Genomic DNA, 9,317 nt, shown 5'->3' on the forward strand with positions numbered 1-9,317 from the left:
CACAATTAAATAAAATGATGTACTTAATAACATTGTAAACTATATTTGTCATTATCCTTGTCTATTACGATTGAGATAAACGTTGAATTCAGTGATGGCCAAATTGCTTACAGATGTGTTAACTAAAAGTCAGAATATGCTCTGAATATTTCAATCTGCACACACCATACCATCAAAAACAATTTACATCTATAATCTAATGGAAAATGGAATGAAGCAGTGGGGAATCTTATGCTTCTGCTCAACTCTAGGGGCTAGATTTAGAAGTGGAGTGGATGCTTTTTGTTAGTAAGGACCCCTGGTGGTAAGTGGTTATAAGCTGCAAATGGTAAAGTGAGCTGATTGTATATATATATATATATATATATATATATACATATACATAGATAGATAGAAAGATAGATAGACAGATCGATAGATAGGTATTTATTTTAATCAATCATTTCTTATTAAAGCAGATTATTTTTGGCTAGGAATTTCTGATTTGTAATCATTTATGAAAAAAGATTGCTTCTCCTAACCAAAGGAAGCAAAGCTGCCTATTACAATACTGTGAATTGATTGAGGGCATGCCCTAACCTCATGGAGGTGAGCACTGTTGAACTGAAGCCAATATGTCCTCGTTAGTATAGTGGTCAGTATCCCCGCCTGTCACGCGGGAGACCGGGGTTCAATTCCCCGACGGGGAGACGATTCCTTTTATTCACACAATTAAATAAAATGATGTACTTAATAACATTGTAAACTATATTTGTCATTATCCTTGTCTATTACGATTGAGATAAACGTTGAATTCAGTGATGGCCAAATTGCTTACAGATGTGTTAACTAAAAGTCAGAATATGCTCTGAATATTTCAATCTGTACACACCATACCATCAAAAACAATTTACATCTATAATCTAATGGAAAATGGAATGAAGCAGTGGGGAATCTTATGCTTCTGCTCAACTCTAGGGGCTAGATTTAGAAGTGGAGTGGATGCTTTTTGTTAGTAGTGACCCCTGGTGGTAAATGGTTATAAGCTGCAAATGGTAAAGTGAGCTGATTGTATATATATATATATATATATATATATATACATATGCATAGATAGATAGAAAGATAGATAGACAGATCGATAGATAGGTATTTATTTTAATCAATCATTTCTTATTAAAGCAGATTATTTTTGGCTAGGAATTTCTGATTTGTAATCATTTATGAAAAAAGATTGCTTCTCCTAACCAAAGGAAGCAAAGCTGCCTATTACAATACTGTGAATTGATTGAGGGCATGCCCTAACCTCATGGAGGTGAGCACTGTTGAACTGAAGCCAATATGTCCTCGTTAGTATAGTGGTCAGTATCCCCGCCTGTCACGCGGGAGACCGGGGTTCAATTCCCCGACGGGGAGACGACTCCTTTTATTCACACAATTAAATAAAATGATGTACTTAATAACATTGTAAACTATATTTGTCATTATCCTTGTCTATTACGATTGAGATAAACGTTGAATTCAGTGATGGCCAAATTGCTTACAGATGTGTTAACTAAAAGTCAGAATATGCTCTGAATATTTCAATCTGCACAGACCATACCATCAAAAACAATTTACATCTATAATCTAATGGAAAATGGAATGAAGCAGTGGGGAATCTTATGCTTCTGCTCAACTCTAGGGGCTAGATTTAGAAGTGGAGTGGATGCTTTTTGTTAGTAAGGACCCCTGGTGGTAAGTGGTTATAAGCTGCAAATGGTAAAGTGAGCTGATTGTATATCTATATATATATATATATACATATACATAGATAGATAGAAAGATAGATAGACAGATCGATAGATAGGTATTTATTTTAATCAATCATTTCTTATTAAAGCAGATTATTTTTGGCTAGGAATTTCTGATTTGTAATCATTTATGAAAAAAGATTGCTTCTCCTAACCAAAGGAAGCAAAGCTGCCTATTACAATACTGTGAATTGATTGAGGGCATGCCCTAACCTCATGGAGGTGAGCACTGTTGAACTGAAGCCAATATGTCCTCGTTAGTATAGTGGTCAGTATCCCCGCCTGTCACGCGGGAGACCGGGGTTCAATTCCCCGACGGGGAGACGATTCCTTTTATTCACACAATTAAATAAAATGATGTACTTAATAACATTGTAAACTATATTTGTCATTATCCTTGTCTATTACGATTGAGATAAACGTTGAATTCAGTGATGGCCAAATTGCTTACAGATGTGTTAACTAAAAGTCAGAATATGCTCTGAATATTTCAATCTGTACACACCATACCATCAAAAACAATTTACATCTATAATCTAATGGAAAATGGAATGAAGCAGTGGGGAATCTTATGCTTCTGCTCAACTCTAGGGGCTAGATTTAGAAGTGGAGTGGATGCTTTTTGTTAGTAGTGACCCCTGGTGGTAAATGGTTATAAGCTGCAAATGGTAAAGTGAGCTGATTGTATATATATATATATATATATATATATATATACATATGCATAGATAGATAGAAAGATAGATAGACAGATCGATAGATAGGTATTTATTTTAATCAATCATTTCTTATTAAAGCAGATTATTTTTGGCTAGGAATTTCTGATTTGTAATCATTTATGAAAAAAGATTGCTTCTCCTAACCAAAGGAAGCAAAGCTGCCTATTACAATACTGTGAATTGATTGAGGGCATGCCCTAACCTCATGGAGGTGAGCACTGTTAAACTGAAGCCAATATGTCCTCGTTAGTATAGTGGTCAGTATCCCCGCCTGTCACGCGGGAGACCGGGGTTCAATTCCCCGACGGGGAGACGATTCCTTTTATTCACACAATTAAATAAAATGATGTTCTTAATAACATTGTAAACTATATTTGTCATTATCCTTGTCTATTACGATTGAGATAAACGTTGAATTCAGTGATGGCCAAATTGCTTACAGATGTGTTAACTAAAAGTCAGAATATGCTCTGAATATTTCAATCTGCACAGACCATACCATCAAAAACAATTTACATCTATAATCTAATGGAAAATGGAATGAAGCAGTGGGGAATCTTATGCTTCTGCTCAACTCTAGGGGCTAGATTTAGAAGTGGAGTGGATGCTTTTTGTTAGTAGTGACCCCTGGTGGTAAGTGGTTATAAGCTGCAAATGGTAAAGTGAGCTGATTGTATATATATATATATATATATATACATATACATAGATAGATAGAAAGATAGATAGACAGATCGATATATAGGTATTTATTTTAATCAATCATTTCTTATTAAAGCAGATTATTTTTGGCTAGGAATTTCTGATTTGTAATCATTTATGAAAAAAGATTGCTTCTCCTAACCAAAGGAAGCAAAGCTGCCTATTACAATACTGTGAATTGATTGAGGGCATGCCCTAACCTCATGGAGGTGAGCACTGTTGAACTGAAGCCAATATGTCCTCGTTAGTATAGTGGTCAGTATCCCCGCCTGTCACGCGGGAGACCGGGGTTCAATTCCCCGACGGGGAGACGACTCCTTTTATTCACACAATTAAATAAAATGATGTACTTAATAACATTGTAAACTATATTTGTCATTATCCTTGTCTATTACGATTGAGATAAACGTTGAATTCAGTGATGGCCAAATTGCTTACAGATGTGTTAACTAAAAGTCAGAATATGCTCTGAATATTTCAATCTGCACACACCATACCATCAAAAACAATTTACATCTATAATCTAATGGAAAATGGAATGAAGCAGTGGGGAATCTTATGCTTCTGCTCAACTCTAGGGGCTAGATTTAGAAGTGGAGTGGATGCTTTTTGTTAGTAGTGACCCCTGGTGGTAAGTGGTTATAAGCTGCAAATGGTAAAGTGAGCTGATTGTATATATATATATATATATATATATATATATATATATATATATATATACATACACATAGATAGATAGATAGAAAGATAGATAGACAGATCGATAGATAGGTATTTATTTTAATCAATCATTTCTTATTAAAGCAGATTATTTTTGGCTAGGAATTTCTGATTTGTAATCATTTATGAAAAAAGATTGCTTCTCCTAACCAAAGGAAGCAAAGCTGCCTATTACAATACTGTGAATTGATTGAGGGCATGCCCTAACCTCATGGAGGTGAGCACTGTTAAACTGAAGCCAATATGTCCTCGTTAGTATAGTGGTCAGTATCCCCGCCTGTCACGCGGGAGACCGGGGTTCAATTCCCCGACGGGGAGACGATTCCTTTTATTCACACAATTAAATAAAATGATGTACTTAATAACATTGTAAACTATATTTGTCATTATCCTTGTCTATTACGATTGAGATAAACGTTGAATTCAGTGATGGCCAAATTGCTTACAGATGTGTTAACTAAAAGTCAGAATATGCTCTGAATATTTCAATCTGCACAGACCATACCATCAAAAACAATTTACATCTATAATCTAATGGAAAATGGAATGAAGCAGTGGGGAATCTTATGCTTCTGCTCAACTCTAGGGGCTAGATTTAGAAGTGGAGTGGATGCTTTTTGTTAGTAAGGACCCCTGGTGGTAAGTGGTTATAAGCTGCAAATGGTAAAGTGAGCTGATTGTATATATATATATATATATATATACATATACATAGATAGATAGAAAGATAGATAGACAGATCGATAGATAGGTATTTATTTTAATCAATCATTTCTTATTAAAGCAGATTATTTTTGGCTAGGAATTTCTGATTTGTAATCATTTATGAAAAAAGATTGCTTCTCCTAACCAAAGGAAGCAAAGCTGCCTATTACAATACTGTGAATTGATTGAGGGCATGCCCTAACCTCATGGAGGTGAGCACCGTTGAACTGAAGCCAATATGTCCTCGTTAGTATAGTGGTCAGTATCCCCGCCTGTCACGCGGGAGACCGGGGTTCAATTCCCCGACGGGGAGACGATTCCTTTTATTCACACAATTAAATAAAATGATGTACTTAATAACATTGTAAACTATATTTGTCATTATCCTTGTCTATTACGATTGAGATAAACGTTGAATTCAGTGATGGCCAAATTGCTTACAGATGTGTTAACTAAAAGTCAGAATATGCTCTGAATATTTCAATCTGCACACACCATACCATCAAAAACAATTTACATCTATAATCTAATGGAAAATGGAATGAAGCAGTGGGGAATCTTATGCTTCTGCTCAACTCTAGGGGCTAGATTTAGAAGTGGAGTGGATGCTTTTTGTTAGTAAGGACCCCTGGTGGTAAGTGGTTATAAGCTGCAAATGGTAAAGTGAGCTGATTGTATATATATATATATATATATATATATATATACATATACATAGATAGATAGAAAGATAGATAGACAGATCGATAGATAGGTATTTATTTTAATCAATCATTTCTTATTAAAGCAGATTATTTTTGGCTAGGAATTTCTGATTTGTAATCATTTATGAAAAAAGATTGCTTCTCCTAACCAAAGGAAGCAAAGCTGCCTATTACAATACTGTGAATTGATTGAGGGCATGCCCTAACCTCATGGAGGTGAGCACTGTTAAACTGAAGCCAATATGTCCTCGTTAGTATAGTGGTCAGTATCCCCGCCTGTCACGCGGGAGACCGGGGTTCAATTCCCCGACGGGGAGACGACTCCTTTTATTCACACAATTAAATAAAATGATGTACTTAATAACATTGTAAACTATATTTGTCATTATCCTTGTCTATTACGATTGAGATAAACGTTGAATTCAGTGATGGCCAAATTGCTTACAGATGTGTTAACTAAAAGTCAGAATATGCTCTGAATATTTCAATCTGCACAGACCATACCATCAAAAACAATTTACATCTATAATCTAATGGAAAATGGAATGAAGCAGTGGGGAATCTTATGCTTCTGCTCAACTCTAGGGGCTAGATTTAGAAGTGGAGTGGATGCTTTTTGTTAGTAAGGACCCCTGGTGGTAAGTGGTTATAAGCTGCAAATGGTAAAGTGAGCTGATTGTATATATATATATATATATATATACATATACATAGATAGATAGAAAGATAGATAGACAGATCGATAGATAGGTATTTATTTTAATCAATCATTTCTTATTAAAGCAGATTATTTTTGGCTAGGAATTTCTGATTTGTAATCATTTATGAAAAAAGATTGCTTCTCCTAACCAAAGGAAGCAAAGCTGCCTATTACAATACTGTGAATTGATTGAGGGCATGCCCTAACCTCATGGAGGTGAGCACCGTTGAACTGAAGCCAATATGTCCTCGTTAGTATAGTGGTCAGTATCACCGCCTGTCACGCGGGAGACCGGGGTTCAATTCCCCGACGGGGAGACGATTCCTTTTATTCACACAATTAAATAAAATGATGTACTTAATAACATTGTAAACTATATTTGTCATTATCCTTGTCTATTACGATTGAGATAAACGTTGAATTCAGTGATGGCCAAATTGCTTACAGATGTGTTAACTAAAAGTCAGAATATGCTCTGAATATTTCAATCTGCACACACCATACCATCAAAAACAATTTACATCTATAATCTAATGGAAAATGGAATGAAGCAGTGGGGAATCTTATGCTTCTGCTCAACTCTAGGGGCTAGATTTAGAAGTGGAGTGGATGCTTTTTGTTAGTAAGGACCCCTGGTGGTAAGTGGTTATAAGCTGCAAATGGTAAAGTGAGCTGATTGTATATATATATATATATATATATATATATACATATACATAGATAGATAGAAAGATAGATAGACAGATCGATAGATAGGTATTTATTTTAATCAATCATTTCTTATTAAAGCAGATTATTTTTGGCTAGGAATTTCTGATTTGTAATCATTTATGAAAAAAGATTGCTTCTCCTAACCAAAGGAAGCAAAGCTGCCTATTACAATACTGTGAATTGATTGAGGGCATGCCCTAACCTCATGGAGGTGAGCACTGTTGAACTGAAGCCAATATGTCCTCGTTAGTATAGTGGTCAGTATCCCCGCCTGTCACGCGGGAGACCGGGGTTCAATTCCCCGACGGGGAGACGATTCCTTTTATTCACACAATTAAATAAAATGATGTACTTAATAACATTGTAAACTATATTTGTCATTATCCTTGTCTATTACGATTGAGATAAACGTTGAATTCAGTGATGGCCAAATTGCTTACAGATGTGTTAACTAAAAGTCAGAATATGCTCTGAATATTTCAATCTGTACACACCATACCATCAAAAACAATTTACATCTATAATCTAATGGAAAATGGAATGAAGCAGTGGGGAATCTTATGCTTCTGCTCAACTCTAGGGGCTAGATTTAGAAGTGGAGTGGATGCTTTTTGTTAGTAGTGACCCCTGGTGGTAAATGGTTATAAGCTGCAAATGGTAAAGTGAGCTGATTGTATATATATATATATATATATATATATATACATATGCATAGATAGATAGAAAGATAGATAGACAGATCGATAGATAGGTATTTATTTTAATCAATCATTTCTTATTAAAGCAGATTATTTTTGGCTAGGAATTTCTGATTTGTAATCATTTATGAAAAAAGATTGCTTCTCCTAACCAAAGGAAGCAAAGCTGCCTATTACAATACTGTGAATTGATTGAGGGCATGCCCTAACCTCATGGAGGTGAGCACTGTTGAACTGAAGCCAATATGTCCTCGTTAGTATAGTGGTCAGTATCCCCGCCTGTCACGCGGGAGACCGGGGTTCAATTCCCCGACGGGGAGACGACTCCTTTTATTCACACAATTAAATAAAATGATGTACTTAATAACATTGTAAACTATATTTGTCATTATCCTTGTCTATTACGATTGAGATAAACGTTGAATTCAGTGATGGCCAAATTGCTTACAGATGTGTTAACTAAAAGTCAGAATATGCTCTGAATATTTCAATCTGCACAGACCATACCATCAAAAACAATTTACATCTATAATCTAATGGAAAATGGAATGAAGCAGTGGGGAATCTTATGCTTCTGCTCAACTCTAGGGGCTAGATTTAGAAGTGGAGTGGATGCTTTTTGTTAGTAAGGACCCCTGGTGGTAAGTGGTTATAAGCTGCAAATGGTAAAGTGAGCTGATTGTATATCTATATATATATATATATACATATACATAGATAGATAGAAAGATAGATAGACAGATCGATAGATAGGTATTTATTTTAATCAATCATTTCTTATTAAAGCAGATTATTTTTGGCTAGGAATTTCTGATTTGTAATCATTTATGAAAAAAGATTGCTTCTCCTAACCAAAGGAAGCAAAGCTGCCTATTACAATACTGTGAATTGATTGAGGGCATGCCCTAACCTCATGGAGGTGAGCACTGTTGAACTGAAGCCAATATGTCCTCGTTAGTATAGTGGTCAGTATCCCCGCCTGTCACGCGGGAGACCGGGGTTCAATTCCCCGACGGGGAGACGATTCCTTTTATTCACACAATTAAATAAAATGATGTACTTAATAACATTGTAAACTATATTTGTCATTATCCTTGTCTATTACGATTGAGATAAACGTTGAATTCAGTGATGGCCAAATTGCTTACAGATGTGTTAACTAAAAGTCAGAATATGCTCTGAATATTTCAATCTGTACACACCATACCATCAAAAACAATTTACATCTATAATCTAATGGAAAATGGAATGAAGCAGTGGGGAATCTTATGCTTCTGCTCAACTCTAGGGGCTAGATTTAGAAGTGGAGTGGATGCTTTTTGTTAGTAGTGACCCCTGGTGGTAAATGGTTATAAGCTGCAAATGGTAAAGTGAGCTGATTGTATATATATATATATATATATATATATATACATATGCATAGATAGATAGAAAGATAGATAGACAGATCGATAGATAGGTATTTATTTTAATCAATCATTTCTTATTAAAGCAGATTATTTTTGGCTAGGAATTTCTGATTTGTAATCATTTATGAAAAAAGATTGCTTCTCCTAACCAAAGGAAGCAAAGCTGCCTATTACAATACTGTGAATTGATTGAGGGCATGCCCTAACCTCATGGAGGTGAGCACTGTTGAACTGAAGCCAATATGTCCTCGTTAGTATAGTGGTCAGTATCCCCGCCTGTCACGCGGGAGACCGGGGTTCAATTCCCCGACGGGGAGACGATTCCTTTTATTCACACAATTAAATAAAATGATGTACTTAATAACATTGTAAACTATATTTGTCATTATCCTTGTCTATTACGATTGAGATAAACGTTGAATTCAGTGATGGCCAAATTGCTTACAGATGTGTTAACTAAAAGTCAGAATATGCTCT

Source organism: Triturus cristatus, chromosome 4_1 (assembly GCF_964204655.1).
Source record: "Triturus cristatus chromosome 4_1, aTriCri1.1, whole genome shotgun sequence".
Taxonomy (NCBI): domain Eukaryota; kingdom Metazoa; phylum Chordata; class Amphibia; order Caudata; family Salamandridae; genus Triturus; species Triturus cristatus.